The sequence below is a fragment of the Drosophila novamexicana genome, unplaced genomic scaffold, assembly GCF_003285875.2.
Source record: "Drosophila novamexicana strain 15010-1031.04,08,12 unplaced genomic scaffold, DnovRS2.1 tig00000932-arrow-arrow-pilon, whole genome shotgun sequence".
Classification (NCBI taxonomy): domain Eukaryota; kingdom Metazoa; phylum Arthropoda; class Insecta; order Diptera; family Drosophilidae; genus Drosophila; species Drosophila novamexicana.
Genome location: NW_020824832.1, coordinates 333,372 through 349,977, shown reverse-complemented (window position 1 = coordinate 349,977; position 16,606 = coordinate 333,372). Strand labels below are relative to the sequence as shown.

At 48.1% G+C, this 16,606-nt stretch overlaps 3 long non-coding RNA genes across 18 annotated transcripts; 2 read left to right on the top strand and 1 right to left on the bottom strand.

Moving 5' to 3' along the window:
• Positions 1–1,549: 1,549 nt before the first annotated feature.
• Positions 1,550–2,427, bottom strand: LOC115765156. Of its 5 annotated transcripts, none has more exons than XR_004018092.1 (5): positions 2,351–2,427; positions 2,010–2,293; positions 1,884–1,934; positions 1,649–1,807; positions 1,550–1,585 (listed from the first exon to the last, which is right to left on the bottom strand). It is a non-coding gene; the product is annotated as an uncharacterized LOC115765156 (long non-coding RNA). The 5 variants fall into 5 exon arrangements; XR_004018094.1 differs by having other exon boundaries at positions 1,649–1,767; positions 1,923–1,934; XR_004018095.1 differs by lacking the exon at positions 1,884–1,934 and having other exon boundaries at positions 1,649–1,767.
• Positions 2,428–3,294: 867 nt separating this feature from the next.
• Positions 3,295–4,221, top strand: LOC115765149. Of its 7 annotated transcripts, none has more exons than XR_004018090.1 (6): positions 3,295–3,314; positions 3,372–3,537; positions 3,611–3,654; positions 3,742–3,780; positions 3,897–4,015; positions 4,079–4,114. It is a non-coding gene; the product is annotated as an uncharacterized LOC115765149 (long non-coding RNA). The 7 variants fall into 7 exon arrangements; XR_004018087.1 differs by having other exon boundaries at positions 3,857–4,015; XR_004018089.1 differs by lacking the exon at positions 3,742–3,780 and adding an exon at positions 3,730–3,741.
• An 11,057-nt stretch (positions 4,222–15,278) lies between these two features.
• On the top strand, positions 15,279–16,205 carry LOC115765147. Of its 6 annotated transcripts, none has more exons than XR_004018083.1 (6): positions 15,279–15,298; positions 15,356–15,521; positions 15,595–15,638; positions 15,726–15,764; positions 15,881–15,999; positions 16,063–16,098. It is a non-coding gene; the product is annotated as an uncharacterized LOC115765147 (long non-coding RNA). The 6 variants fall into 6 exon arrangements; XR_004018081.1 differs by having other exon boundaries at positions 15,841–15,999; XR_004018082.1 differs by lacking the exon at positions 15,726–15,764 and adding an exon at positions 15,714–15,725.
• Positions 16,206–16,606: the final 401 nt, after the last annotated feature.

Genomic DNA, 16,606 nt, shown 5'->3' with positions numbered 1-16,606 from the left:
GTGACCCTGAAGAGGACAAATGTTCGCCGTGCGCAAATAACTGAAATCATTTAAAAGTGTGTGAGTGTATGCACACAATAATTCTATAGGACAACGTTTAAGGAAAATAAAAAAATAAAGCAAATTCAAAAATATTTCCCCTTTTAATGGAAAGAAAGACTCTATAGGAAATTTCGTATACAGGATCTTCTTGCTCACAGCGATTTTGTATATGTTATTGAAAAAGAGAAACCAAAAGAGATAGACGTGAAATGGTCTAAGGCAGAGCGAGCATCAAAAAATATCATAATTGAATTTCTTAGCGATTCATTTCTGTCATTTGCTGATAATAATAATTCTGCAAAGCAAAGTTTAGCTTTGCAACTTTCCATACGGGAGCAGATATTCACATTTATATTATATGGCGACACTCCACTTATGAGTCATTTTAATAGATTTGGCGAATTGATGAATGAGTTAATAGCATCCGGAGCTAAAATTGAAGAGGATAAAGTGTTACACTTACTATTAACTTGTTGCATTTGACGTTATCGGCAGTACCAAGGGTTTACTTAGTTGGTTGCGTGCGATATTATCGGCCACGTCGATATCTTTTTGTCATATGGTCAGAGTATGCGGGGTGAAGCTGGGCCCAGACTTGCGTTCCACGGCGCCAAAAGCGACGATTGCTATGGCCGCCCGGTTCGCTCTTAAAGAGTCTATGAGGAGAGTGGATCGCATGCCCTTAGATATGCCCTTGGCCGTCATTTGGGCCATTGACCCAAAAAAATGCAGCTGTGCGGATGGGCAGCAACGGTGCCCGCCTCGCCAATGTATGCGTGTGCCGAAATTCGGCGCCGATGATGTTGCTGCCCAAATGCAATAGGGAGTTCGACCTTGTCAGCGGTCCACAGCGGACGTATCGGCTTACAGTTAAAAATTTTGAAGTTGGATATTTTTTTTCGACGGCCACGGAGCATATGCTTAAAAAAAAAAAAAGAAAAAAAATCAAAGGCATACGTTTGTTCATGACGGGCTTTCTTTATTAGTTAATTGCTTAATCCTTATGTGCTAACGTATTGCAAAAGAAATAATGTACAAGAGCGATAATACACGAAACAATAATACACCAGAAACACACTGTCGTCATTTAAAACCACGATAAAAGCGATACTCTATTAGAGCAGCCGCAGCCATTCTGTGGCACACAACGCTTTAATCCCGCGACGGAGGAGCCATCACGGACGGAACTCACACGACGAAGAGGCGGCCACGGGCGAGACCACGCCCATATCATCCGAGTGAGTCTGTTCCATTTCGTGCCACCTCGCCTGCGTAAACGGCAGGGTCAGACGCAGACTCCTCATTTTTTTTTTGTCGTTAAATTTAGTTTTTTTTTTGTATTTATAAATTATATCTATACATACATAGGCACTTACGCCGAGCTTCACTTTAGAGTGCGAACGGTGAGGGAAACTCCAAAGGTGATGCATCTGCGCCTGTAAAATATAAAAATCTAAAATTAACACTTGCGCGAACTATGCTCACATACTTACCTAATTTGAATTTACGCATTTATATCGCCCCTTACCACCCCCAGAGAGCTCTTTAGGTAGGGTAAGGTAGAATTAAGCGATTTAATACATACAATACATAATACGTGACATACCCAGTTTTAAGTAATTGTGTGGGCCATTGTTCCTAAATCGGCGCAACGATTGCCTCTAAAGTGCCTCCTTGCGCGTTTCTATTGCGGCGACTAGCAATATCCTTGTAGTATTTCGTCGCCTGTTCCATTCAGTGTTGTAAAAAAATAAAAAAATTAATTCTATAAGATAAGAGAAAAATTTAGGAATTAATGCACTTTGTCAATTAGTATAAATATATGCAACAGTAATACGCACCTGGAGAAGAAATGTTCACGTGCATGAATACGAATTTACCTGAATAGAGACCTCGTGCGAATTGGAAAGAAATAAAAGAAATATTAATGCCAATAATTATAAGAATACACAAACCATTATACGCACCTGTGAAGTTAACGAAATATAAATTTGCATGAGATTCTAAATAGCTGCAAAGATAAATGCCATAAGCGATGATTATAATTGTTATAAATTATAAGAAAACGCAACCAATTATACGCGCATATTGAAAGAAAGCATGTCCGGCTAAAGTAGTATTGTTGGGGAGAGTGAGCATGATGGTCGACACGGGCTAATGAAAGCCATTTAGTGGACAAAATGAGGGAGACGAGTGTAGGTAATCGTCTCATGGTTGGGCGGGTACGCTGGGTCCGGAACCGGGGCCCGATCTGGAAGAGTAAGTTGGATAAATAGTGTTTTTTGTTAATTTATATTGAGTGTCTCACCTTTGTTGTTTACATTTTCATAGTTGTTACAGCTGTTTATTTTGTTCACGAGTTAGAAGTTCCGATTGTTTGACGTTATCGATTTGTGGTTCGTTTTGCATAGTGTTGTGTACGTCTGTTTTGCTACAGACGTGTAGTTTCGTTGTTTTCGATTGTGCGGACTGCGGGCCAGGGATGGGACTACACCCAGAGAAACCGATGAGCCAGCTGGCGCGGCCCACCGAGAAACAAGCAGTTCCGTAACAAACTTTTCCTACTACCAATTATGGGGTGGTAACTGCCATTAAAACTTTGTCAATTGAAAACTTGACGCTGGCATTTGTGAAAATTCGCTTACTTGATCACGAGACCAAGCTTCAGAATGCTAGTACAGATACGAGCATTACAATTTTGCAAGATGAAGCTCTAAATGGCAAAAAGGGCAACAAAACAAGACCGTTTCATTTTAAATCTAAATTGAAACCCAGGTACATAAACAATTTTAGAACAAATATTCAATGCTATTTTTAATGCAAAAAGGGACACTTTAAAAAGGATTCTTTTAAGTGTAAAAGTAGTTTGCAAAACAAAGACGAAAGTAATGCCTCATTCATATTGGATTCTGGACCCTCAGATCATATGTTAAATAATGTGAATCTGTTTGTGGAATATATTATTTGGAAACCCCAATTGAGATTACTATTGCGAAATTAGGAGAATACATTAATGCTTCTGCTAAGGGTGTTACGGAACTGCTTGTTTCTCAGTGGGCCGCGCCGGCTGGCTCATCGGATTCTCTGGGTGTGGTCCCATCCCTGGCCCGCAGTCCGCACAATCGATAACAACAAAGCTACACGTCTGTAGCAAAACAGACTCACACAACACTACTCAAAATGAACCGCATAATCGATAACAAATATTCGGAACTACTAACTCATGAACAAAATACACAGCTGTAACAACTATGAAAATGTAAACAACAAAGGTAAGACACTCAATATAAATTAACAAAAAACACTATTTATCCACCTTACTCTTCCAGATCGGGCCCCGGTTCCGGACCCAGCGTACCCGCCCTACCATGAGACGATCACCTCCACTCGTCTCCCTCATTTCGGCCACTAAATGGCCTATATTAGCCCGTGTCGGCCATAATGCCCACTCTCCCCAACAATATTATTTTAGCCGGACATGATTTCTTTCAATAGGTGCGTATAATTGGTTGCGTTTTCGTAAAATGTATAACAATTATAATCATTGCTTATGTCATTTATCTTGCAGCTGTTTAGGATCTCATGCAAGCGGATAATTCATTAACTTCACAGGTGCGTATAATGGTTTGTGTATTCTTATAATTATTGGCATTAATATTTCTTTTATTTCTTTCCAATTCGCACGAGGTCTCTATTCAGGTAAATTCGTATTCATGCACGTGAACATTTCTTCTCCAGGTGCGTATTACTGTTGCATATATTTATACTAATTGACAAAGTGCATTAATTCCTAAATTTTTCTCTTATCTTATAGAATTAATTTTTTTATTTTTTTACAACACTGAATGGAACAGGCGACGAAATACTACAAGGATATTGCTAGTCGCCGCAATAGAAACGCGCAAGGAGGCACTTTAGAGGCAATCGTTGCGCCGATTTAGGAACAATGGCCCACACAATTACTTAAAACTGGGTATGTCACGTATTATGTATTGTATGTATTAAATCGCTTAATTCTACCTTACCCTACCTAAAGAGCTCTCTGGGGGTGGTAAGGGGCGATATAAATGCGTAAATTCAAATTAGGTAAGTATGTGAGCATAGTTCGCGCAAGTGTTAATTTTAGATTTTTATATTTTACAGGCGCAGATGCATCACCTTTGGAGTTTCCCTCACCGTTCGCACTCTAAAGTGAAGCTCGGCGTAAGTGCCTATGTATGTATAAATATATTTTATAACTACAAATTAACTAAATTTACGATAAAAAAAAAATCTACTCCTCTTCAGGGAGTGCAATTAGGAGTCTTCTTCTGACTCTGCCAGGGGCTCGAACGAGGATGGGCAAAAAAATGGAACGGACTCACTCGGTGGATGTGGGCGGGGTCTCGCCTGTGGCCGCTTCTTCGTCGTTGGAGCCCGGTCGTTGGTGGCTCGTCTCGTCGCCTTCAGGTTTGCGCCGACGCTTGCTGGCGGCGTCGCGGATATGGCTGGTTTGCGCCGCTGAACTGAATCCTGGCTTTTGAATGTTTCGTGGGCCTCTCTGGTGCGCGAGCTGGTCTCCTTGGTGCCGGAGCCGTTAATTTTTGGCTTATTTGGTTCGTCTCTCGTCGCACTTAAGTTTTAAGTCTCTTTTAATTTTTTATTATATTTTTTTTGTGACTCGAGCGGTTTGATTTAGATATATTTATTAAATGGCAAAAAAAACACAAAACCAAAACTTTTATTTGTCTGTTAAGTCATTTGTATTACGCGCCGGCTTAATTTGCAGAAGGGAAAAAATTCGAGTCTTTTGAGCAGATATGCAATATACAACTTTTATGCTCACTTCGAGCTGGCACGTCCGCCGTTAACCGCTGAACAAATCGCACTCCCTCCATTTTGGGCAGCCACACCATCGGTGCCGAATTTCGGCACACGCATACATTTGCGAGGCGGGCACCGTTGCTGCTCATCTGCACAGCTGCATTTTTTTGGGTCAACGGCCCAAATGAAGGCCAAGGGCATATCCAAGGGCATGCGATCCACTCTCCTCATATTCTCTTTAAGAGCGAACCGGGCGGCCAATAGCAATCGTCGCTTTTGGCGCCGTGGATCGCATGTCTGGCGTTGCCACCCTTCAAAAATTTGGGCTCCGCCGTGGGCCCAGCTTCACCCCGCATACTCCGACCATATGACAAAAGATATCGGCGTGGCCGATAATATCGCACGCAACCAACTGAGTAACCCTCGGTGCTGCCGATAACGTCAAATGCAACATCACCACGCAGATTATTGTAACGACATGAAGGACAGTTACAAGGAATCTGCGTGCGCATTTCATGGATTGACCCAGCCGGCTAATAACGATGCCCAACGTAGGCCACACCCACGACAAGTAATCTATATTTTTGCCGCTGACCCAAAAAAAAAGGGGGGACTGGCGCTGCCGCCGCCGTTGCCTGGCAGGGAGGTGAGCAAATTACGATTATGTTCATATATCTTTTGCGTGGAAGACGCCTAGCACGCGTCCCTGGAGATCTTCCAACTCGTAGGCGTTGGTTCCCACGGCTCGGACGACGCGGCTCTTCAAGAATTTCCGGGCGAACTTGGCATTGAAGGCTTTGCCGAAGCTGCTTAGTGCGAAGTTGCGCCTCCACACTTCCTGTCCCGGTTCCAAATGGAGCTGTCGCGCGCGGTGGTCGTACCGTTGGCGACTTCGCTCGTATGCGGTGTGCAGGTGGTCCTTGACTTGGCTTCGGATTACAGCCAGTCTGTCCTTTGCGTCAAGGTCAGAAATACTGTGGTCGGCCAATGATCTCAGCTTCCTGGCCAGTTTGTAACTGGAACCATTCAGGTACATCTGCTGTCCAAAGTCCGCGAAGAACGGAGTGACTCCCGTAGCGCTGTGGACCGCATTCCGGATCGCCACTTCCACCTCTGGTAGGTACGCGTCCCATTCCCGATGATCCTGACCCAGGTAGGTTCTGATTGCCGACAGCACTGTGCGGTTCACGCGTTCGGCGGCGTTGCTCTGAGGCGAATACACTGGTGTGCGCAGGTGAGTAATGCCAAACGCCTGGACCATCGCATCGAACGACTTTGACACGAATTGTCGTCCATTATCCGAATGGATCACTTCCGGCACGCCAAATTTGAAGAACACCTCATGCACTAGGAAGTTCACGACATCCGCCGCGGTGGCTTCCCTCATGGCCTTCAGGAAGGTAAACTTCGAGAAGTGGTCTACGACGACGAATATCCACGCATGCCCTCGTTTCGACCGTGGATTCTTCCCCAAGAAGTCGATATATAGCTTCTGGAAGGGGCGGTCGGTGCGCACTTCTTCCCCAATTCCGACCTGCATTCGGTAGTTCTGTGCCTTGGTCTCCTTGCATGTATCGCATTTCCGAACATAGTCCCTGACTTGTATGGCCATGTTGGGCCAATAATATCGCCTGCGCAGCGCGTGCAGCGTTTTCCTCATGCCTCCATGAGCTGACGTCTCGTCCGCGTGTGCTTGTTGGATGAGTCCTGCCGTCAGCGACTCCGGCACCCAGAGCTTCCAACTTGTGCCTTCGACCTCATCCTCCAAGCTCTCGTGCACGGTCCTCTTGAACAGAAGTCCGTCCTGCACTCTAAGGTCCGGCAACTTCCCTTGTTGGCTCATCACCTCTTTTATCAGCTCTCGATATTCGGTGCTCTCGAACTCCGGGGTCTGAAATCCCAACAGATCTTCCGGGGTCAGTTCGACCTCTTCCACGCTTCGGGACAATGTGTCTGCGACGACGTTGTCGGCTCCCTTGCGGTACTGCATGGAGAAAGGGAACGCTTGCAGTTCTAGGGACCACCTGGCTAATCTCCCGCTCAAGTCTTTGAGACTCGTAAGCCACTGCAGACTCGCATGATCGGTGATTACCGTGAACGGCATCATCTCCACGTACGGCCGGAATCGATGTATGGCCAGTTTGGCGGCTAGGCATTCCTTCTCGGTCACCGAATAGTTGATCTGGTGCTTGTTGAGTTTGGCCGAGAAGAATGCGATCGGCCTTTCCTGTTGTTCGTCGTCTAGCTGGAACAACACGGCTCCTACTCCGTAGTGAGATGCGTCGCATTGGATGAAGAATGGTCTTCGAAAATCCGCGTGAACTAACACCGGGGCTGTGGTGAGGGCTAACTTCAAGCTTTCTATGGCTTCTATGGCCTCGTCGCTCAACACAAATCTACCCGTTCTCTTCTTAAGGGCATCAGTCAACGGTACCGATATCTCGGCGAAGTTCTTTATGAATCGGCGATACCACCCCACCGTACCTAAGAAGCTTCGTAGTTCTTTGACCGTCCTCGGATTCGGGATGTTCCGGATCGCTTCTACTCTTCCCGGATCCATGCGCAGCGTCCCGCCGCCTATGATGAAACCCAGGTAGTTAAAGTTGCGGAAGCAGAATTTTGACTTCGCCATGCCTATGGTGAGGTTCGCGTTCCTCAGACACTCGGCCACCAATTCCAAGTATTTTAAGTGCGTTGGAAAATCTGCCGATATTGTCAGCAAGTCGTCTAGGTATACGAATACGTTGGACCTCAGATTCGCCGGGATTACCTTGTCCATGAGCCTGCAAAGTTGTTGAGCGGCGTTGCAGAGCCCGAATGGCATGTGGCGGAACTGGTACAGCGGCCTCCCTGGTACAGTAAACGCCGTATACGCCCTGCTCTTCTCCTCCATCTCGATTTGCCAGAACGCGAACTTAAGGTCGACGCTAGAGATAAAATGAGTCTCGTCGATTCGCGATAGGATGCCCTCGATGCATGGAAGCGGGTAAGCGTCTTTTACCGTCACACTGTTTAATTTCCTGGCGTCTAAGCAAAACCTGTTCTTCCCAGGCCTCATCACCACCGTCGTCCGGTTGCTCCAGGGGCTGTCACTCTCCTCGATGATGCCCAACTTTAGCATTTTATCCACCTCGGCCCACACGATCTCCTGTTTGGCCGGGGACAGCGGATAATGTCTGTCTTTCACGGGTTCTGCTCCCTCGATCAGCTGAATTCGGTGCTGCAGCAGGTGAGTTTTCCCTAGGCCATCCTTCTCAAATTGGAGAAATCTGCGCTTCACGCTTTCCAATTGACTCCTCTGATCGTTGTCCAGGTCCCACATTTCCGGATCCGTCACGCAGTCGTCGTCGTCCCGGTAATAAGCCACCTCTGGGTTCGCTACCGTTACCTCAGATGCCTCTGGTGGTGTTTCGGACTTTCTGGCCGGACCGAGCAGCTCTGGTGCGATCTCGAAGGCTCGCCAGAAGTCGATTCCCAGGTATAGTTCCTGTCGCAGGTCCGGGCACATGTAAAATACGATATCTTCCTTTCTATTCCCGTATTTCACAGGCAGAACAACGCGACCTAAAATTGGGCGATTGGCACCCGCCGCTGTCCTCACCATCGATTCGTATGGCCGCGCTTCCCATCCCAGTTTCTCCACTAACTCCCGGCATCCTTGTCCCAACAGACTGACTGAGGCCCCCGTGTCCAGCAACCCTTTCATCTTGGCCCCAGCGACCTCCACTTCGGCGAATACTCGTGGGTCTATACTATCCTCCCGTCTCACCGCTTCGACGACCTGGCGCCTGCGTCTGCGGAAGCGCGCACGTGCCTTCACCATTCTCCGGGTGGCTAGCGTCATCCCCTCCAGCTGTCGCTCACCAAAAATTCTATTTCGGGCCGACATGTATGCCCGAACACGTTCTTCGTATGGTAAGCCCCTAAGTGTTCCTCCTTTGCTTATACTATTATTATAATTAGCCTTATCCTGATCCTTATTCCAAATCTCCGTCTCCTTTCCAATGATTATTGGCTCTGGTAGGTGCCCCTCTCCTGCTTCCCCGCGGTCGCCGTCCCGGAACGCGTCTGTCCCGCCATCACCGCGCTCCCTCTGGGGTTTCCCGGACAGTTTTCACACTGCGAGCAGAAAGTGTCCGGCTTTCCACACCTATAGCAGAATATTTTCCGCTCCTTGGACAGGCAGTCTCTAAAGACGTGATCAAACTGTCTGCATTTCCAGCATACAATTCGGGATGAGTTTCTGCTTCGCACGAATGCCTCCTCCAGTTCTCCTGGTGGCGTTTCTGTAAGATGCGGTGGTACTTCAACCTCGTGGACTACGGGCCTCGTTCCGTGTGGACAACGCGACGGCTGAAGGTACCCAGTCCGGCTTCTGCGACCCATGTGCCTCTCCACCTCTAGGCACTCTTGGCGCAGCTCATCCACGGTGAGTACGTCCATGGCATAGATATATTTCGCCAGACTTTCTTTTAAACCACGCTTTATAATCTTCACCAGCTCTCGGTCTCTCAGCGGCTTCTGGAATCGCGCGGCGAGTTGACGCATGTGGTGGATATAATCATCCACCCCTTCGCTGGCCTGTTGCTCTCGTTGTAGAAGCTCCTGCATTACATCGTGTTCCGTCTGGTAGCCCCGGAACCTGTCCAAGAGGGCATGCCGCAGTTGCATCCAGCTGTCGACCCTAGAATGCCGCACGTGCATCCAATACCACTCGCGGGCGCGGCCGGTCAGGAGCAGGTGGAAACCGCGCAGGACCTCCTTCCACGGGCATTGATACTGCCTCTGCAGGAACTCTAGGCGGAACACGAAGTCCTCGACCGAATTCATCGCGTCCTCGCCGTCAAACTTGACGTTCCACCGCTCGAGCTTCATGTACGCAGTTTCTCGCACGTTGGCGTACGCCTCCTCCGGTTGAAAATCATCCGCTCCCCGGTCCTCTACTCGGAAATGGCGGTTATTCGGGTTACGCCAGTTCCTCGACTGAGCATCTGCCACGTAAACTGGGCTGCTGGACGAATACTCCGCCCCTCGTGCGCCTTGTCTACGTGGCTTCGGTGGCACCGGTGGTGGAAATGCCTCGCGCTGGAACACTTCCCGTTCTTTCGGGATGGCGCCTGTTCGTGGTCCCGGCTCGACATGTCTGGGCGGCTTCGGCGCAGTGTTAGTCTCGGCGGTTTGGCTCCCTGGCGGCCTAAGCACATCAATGATGCCCTTCATCATTTCCATGAAGCCAGCTCGCATCTCCTCGCGGATGGACTCGCTGATGCCAGATGGCAGAGCATGCAGATATGTTTGGTGGGCCTGAGCGATCGCCGCGTTTGCCGCCGATTTGAGCACTGAGTCTTTCGGGGCTTTTGGGAACTCCAGGTTCCGTGAAGGTCTATCCTGTTGCGCCAATTCTTTCTCCAAGTCTACCAGGTGACCCTCTTCCGGGATCTGTCTCTCTGGAAATCCCCGGAAATTCATTGGCGTTCGCACCAGCCCTCCAGCTGGGCGCGGCGGTGGCAGAGCCGACGCCCCATCAGCGTCAGAAGCCCAATCAGACACCTGTTCCTCAGCCATACTTATCCCTTCTGAGAACAGTACCCCTCTCTTCTACAAGGCTTACAACCCTTATAAAAACTTTACTAATATTCCTAATAAATTAATAAATAAATAAACACCCACTAACAAATCTTACTAATAAAGAATAATAAATTAATACACATCGACCACAAAAACACTCACAAAATTAAATTTTTTTTCTTTCTAATTAATTTCAAATACTTGGGGGAGAGAAGACAAATCCTAACACAGGCTAAATAATCTACGCATAATCTGGACAGTGGACAACACTTCAGCATTCGTCCCATGCTCAGTTCGTCAGTTTGACTGACGAACGGCATTCAAGGAACGCTACCTTGAAGGCTATTTGGTTTCTGTCGCACTTCTGTGCACCCTTAGGGTATGCTGTGTGACAGGTGCGGCGCAGGATCGGCTCTATATCGTCCTGGGTCACCTGCCTCCGAAGCTCATTTAACTACGGCCAGCACACACCAAACGTTAACACAGAGTGGGACAAAACAAATAGAAAACATTAAACAAACTCTAGTCAGACCTACCCTAATATCACATTTTGTCACAGGTTATTTTGTCATGGCGGCTACCACCAGGCTACGATGGACGGTCGCGAACGTTCACCAACTAGCAAACGTGACTTACCGTCATCAACCGCGACAAGAAAACTCCCCATGTCAATGGACCCCATGGCAAGATCCGTCTCCGTCGCTCTTCTGGCCATTCTTGGGATATGCTGTGTGACAGATGCGGCGCAGGCTCGGCTCTATATCGTCCTGGGTCACCTGTCTCCGAAGCTCGTATAACTACGGCCAGCATACATCCAACATTGACACAAAATGAGACAAAAACTACTAATTGAATAAATAACATCTGACTAAAGTACCCTAATATCACATTTTTTTAATCATGAGATGCCTTTGTCGTTGCGGCTACCACCAGGCGAACGATGGATAGTCGCAAATGTTTCGCCAACATGCGAACGGCCATCAACCACTACAAAAAAAACCCCTCATCCTTATGGATGGATACAGTAAACGCCGTATACGCCCTGCTCTTCTCCTCCATCTCGATTTGCCAGAACGCGAACTTAAGGTCGACGCTAGAGATAAAATGAGTCTCGTCGATTCGCGATAGGATGCCCTCGATGCATGGAAGCGGGTAAGCGTCTTTTACCGTCACACTGTTTAATTTCCTGGCGTCTAAGCAAAACCTGTTCTTCCCAGGCCTCATCACCACCGTCGTCCGGTTGCTCCAGGGGCTGTCACTCTCCTCGATGATGCCCAACTTTAGCATTTTATCCACCTCGGCCCACACGATCTCCTGTTTGGCCGGGGACAGCGGATAATGTCTGTCTTTCACGGGTTCTGCTCCCTCGATCAGCTGAATTCGGTGCTGCAGCAGGTGAGTTTTCCCTAGGCCATCCTTCTCAAATTGGAGAAATCTGCGCTTCACGCTTTCCAATTGACTCCTCTGATCGTTGTCCAGGTCCCACATTTCCGGATCCGTCACGCAGTCGTCGTCGTCCCGGTAATAAGCCACCTCTGGGTTCGCTACCGTTACCTCAGATGCCTCTGGTGGTGTTTCGGACTTTCTGGCCGGACCGAGCAGCTCTGGTGCGATCTCGAAGGCTCGCCATGTAAAATACGATATCTTCCTTTCTATTCCCGTATTTCACAGGCAGAACAACGCGACCTAAAATTGGGCGATTGGCACCCGCCGCTGTCCTCACCATCGATTCGTATGGCCGCGCTTCCCATCCCAGTTTCTCCACTAACTCCCGGCATCCTTGTCCCAACAGACTGACTGAGGCCCCCGTGTCCAGCAACCCTTTCATCTTGGCCCCAGCGACCTCCACTTCGGCGAATACTCGTGGGTCTATACTATCCTCCCGTCTCACCGCTTCGACGACCTGGCGCCTGCGTCTGCGGAAGCGCGCACGTGCCTTCACCATTCTCCGGGTGGCTAGCGTCATCCCCTCCAGCTGTCGCTCACCAAAAATTCTATTTCGGGCCGACATGTATGCCCGAACACGTTCTTCGTATGGTAAGCCCCTAAGTGTTCCTCCTTTGCTTATACTATTATTATAATTAGCCTTATCCTGATCCTTATTCCAAATCTCCGTCTCCTTTCCAATGATTATTGGCTCTGGTAGGTGCCCCTCTCCTGCTTCCCCGCGGTCGCCGTCCCGGAACGCGTCTGTCCCGCCATCACCGCGCTCCCTCTGGGGTTTCCCGGACAGTTTTCACACTGCGAGCAGAAAGTGTCCGGCTTTCCACACCTATAGCAGAATATTTTCCGCTCCTTGGACAGGCAGTCTCTAAAGACGTGATCGAACTGTCTGCAGTTCCAGCATACAATTCGGGATGAGTTTCTGCTTCGCACGAATGCCTCCTCCAGTTCTCCTGGTGGCATTTCTGTAAGATGCGGTGGTACTTCAACCTCGTGGACTACGGGCCTCGTTCCTTGTGGACAACGCGACGGCTGAAGGTACCCAGTCCGGCTTCTGCGACCCATGTGCCTCTCCACCTCTAGGCACTCTTGGCGCAGCTCATCCACGGTGAGTACGTCCATGGCATAGATATATTTCGCCAGACTTTCTTTTAAACCACGCTTTATAATCTTCACCAGCTCTCGGTCTCTCAGCGGCTTCTGGAATCGCGCGGCGAGTTGACGCATGTGGTGGATATAATCATCCACCCCTTCGCTGGCCTGTTGCTCTCGTTGTAGAAGCTCCTGCATTACATCGTGTTCCGTCTGGTAGCCCCGGAACCTGTCCAAGAGGGCATGCCGCAGTTGCATCCAGCTGTCGACCCTAGAATGCCGCACGTGCATCCAATACCACTCGCGGGCGCGGCCGGTCAGGAGCAGGTGGAAACCGCGCAGGACCTCCTTCCACGGGCATTGATACTGCCTCTGCAGGAACTCTAGGCGGAACACGAAGTCCTCGACCGAATTCATCGCGTCCTCGCCGTCAAACTTGACGTTCCACCGCTCGAGCTTCATGTACGCAGTTTCTCGCACGTTGGCGTACGCCTCCTCCGGTTGAAAATCATCCGCTCCCCGGTCCTCTACTCGGAAATGGCGGTTATTCGGGTTACGCCAGTTCCTCGACTGAGCATCTGCCACGTAAACTGGGCTGCTGGACGAATACTCCGCCCCTCGTGCGCCTTGTCTACGTGGCTTCGGTGGCACCGGTGGTGGAAATGCCTCGCGCTGGAACACTTCCCGTTCCTGTTGCGCCAATTCTTTCTCCAAGTCTACCAGGTGACCCTCTTCCGGGATCTGTCTCTCTGGAAATCCCCGGAAATTCATTGGCGTTCGCACCAGCCCTCCAGCTGGGCGCGGCGGTGGCAGAGCCGACGCCCCATCAGCGTCAGAAGCCCAATCAGACACCTGTTCCTCAGCCATACTTATCCCTTCTGAGAACAGTACCCCTCTCTTCTACAAGGCTTACAACCCTTATAAAAACTTTACTAATATTCCTAATAAATTAATAAATAAATAAACACCCACTAACAAATCTTACTAATAAAGAATAATAAATTAATACACATCGACCACAAAAACACTCACAAAATTAAATTTTTTTTCTTTCTAATTAATTTCAAATACTTGGGGGAGAGAAGACAAATCCTAACACAGGCTAAATAATCTACGCATAATCTGGACAGTGGACAACACTTCAGCATTCGTCCCATGCTCAGTTCGTCAGTTTGACTGACGAACGGCATTCAAGGAACGCTACCTTGAAGGCTATTTGGTTTCTGTCGCACTTCTGTGCACCCTTAGGGTATGCTGTGTGACAGGTGCGGCGCAGGATCGGCTCTATATCGTCCTGGGTCACCTGCCTCCGAAGCTCATTTAACTACGGCCAGCACACACGAAACGTTAACACAGAGTGGGACAAAACAAATAGAAAACATTAAACAAACTCTAGTCAGACCTACCCTAATATCACATTTTGTCACAGGTTATTTTGTCATGGCGGCTACCACTAGGCTACGATGGACGGTCGCGAACGTTCACCAACTAGCAAACGTGACTTACCGTCATCAACCGCGACAAGAAAACTCCCCATGTCAATGGACCCCATGGCAAGATCCGTCTCCGTCGCTCTTCTGGCCATTCTTGGGATATGCTGTGTGACAGATGCGGCGCAGGCTCGGCTCTATATCGTCCTGGGTCACCTGTCTCCGAAGCTCGTATAACTACGGCCAGCATACATCCAACATTGACACAAAATGAGACAAAAACTACTAATTGAATAAATAACATCTGACTAAACTACCCTAATATCACATTTTTTTAATCATGAGATGCCTTTGTCGTTGCGGCTACCACCAGGCGAACGATGGATAGTCGCAAATGTTTCGCCAACATGCGAACGGCCATCAACCACTACAAAAAAAACCCCTCATCCTTATGGATGGATATTCAGATAACCTCTACTTCCGTGGTGCTTCTCGGATTCCACTACACGCTGCGCGATTATGAGCTACCTACTCGTGCCACATAAGACTTCAGCGGTGTGGGTCCTGAAGCCAAGGGAGTCCTTTCCTCTGTACCTTCATTTTTATCGTATTTATTTTTCTTTGATTACACACCGACTTCAAAGAAGCCGAGTGCTTCTTCAATTTGGGCGCCATATTGTTACGGAACTGCTTGTTTCTCAGTGGGCCGCGCCGGCTGGCTCATCGGATTCTCTGGGTGTGGTCCCATCCCTGGCCCGCAGTCCGCACAATCGATAACAACAAAGCTACACGTCTGTAGCAAAACAGACTCACACAACACTACTCAAAATGAACCGCATAATCGATAACAAATATTCGGAACTACTAACTCATGAACAAAATACACAGCTGTAACAACTATGAAAATGTAAACAACAAAGGTAAGACACTCAATATAAATTAACAAAAAACACTATTTATCCACCTTACTCTTCCAGATCGGGCCCCGGTTCCGGACCCAGCGTACCCGCCCTACCATGAGACGATCACCTCCACTCGTCTCCCTCATTTCGGCCACTAAATGGCCTATATTAGCCCGTGTCGGCCATAATGCCCACTCTCCCCAACAATATTATTTTAGCCGGACATGATTTCTTTCAATAGGTGCGTATAATTGGTTGCGTTTTCGTAAAATGTATAACAATTATAATCATTGCTTATGTCATTTATCTTGCAGCTGTTTAGGATCTCATGCAAGCGGATAATTCATTAACTTCACAGGTGCGTATAATGGTTTGTGTATTCTTATAATTATTGGCATTAATATTTCTTTTATTTCTTTCCAATTCGCACGAGGTCTCTATTCAGGTAAATTCGTATTCATGCACGTGAACATTTCTTCTCCAGGTGCGTATTACTGTTGCATATATTTATACTACTTGACAAAGTGCATTAATTCCTAAATTTTTCTCTTATCTTATAGAAATAATTTTTTTATTTTTTTACAACACTGAATGGAACAGGCGACGAAATACTACAAGGATATTGCTAGTCGCCGCAATAGAAACGCGCAAGGAGGCACTTTAGAGGCAATCGTTGCGCCGATTTAGGAACAATGGCCCACACAATTACTTAAAACTGGGTATGTCACGTATTATGTATTGTATGTATTAAATCGCTTAATTCTACCTTACCCTACCTAAAGAGCTCTCTGGGGGTGGTAAGGGGCGATATAAATGCGTAAATTCAAATTAGGTAAGTATGTGAGCATAGTTCGCGCAAGTGTTAATTTTAGATTTTTATATTTTACAGGCGCAGATGCATCACCTTTGGAGTTTCCCTCACCGTTCGCACTCTAAAGTGAAGCTCGGCGTAAGTGCCTATGTATGTATAAATATATTTTATAACTACAAATTAACTAAATTTACGATAAAAAAAAAATCTACTCCTCTTCAGGGAGTGCAATTAGGAGTCTTCTTCTGACTCTGCCAGGGGCTCGAACGAGGATGGGCAAAAAAATGGAACGGACTCACTCGGTGGATGTGGGCGGGGTCTCGCCTGTGGCCGCTTCTTCGTCGTTGGAGCCCGGTCGTTGGTGGCTCGTCTCGTCGCCTTCAGGTTTGCGCCGACGCTTGCTGGCGGCGTCGCGGATATGGCTGGTTTGCGCCGCTGAACTGAATCCTGGCCTTTGAATGTTTCGTGGGCCTCTCTGGTGCGCGAGCTGGTCTCCTTGGTGCCGGAGCCGTTAA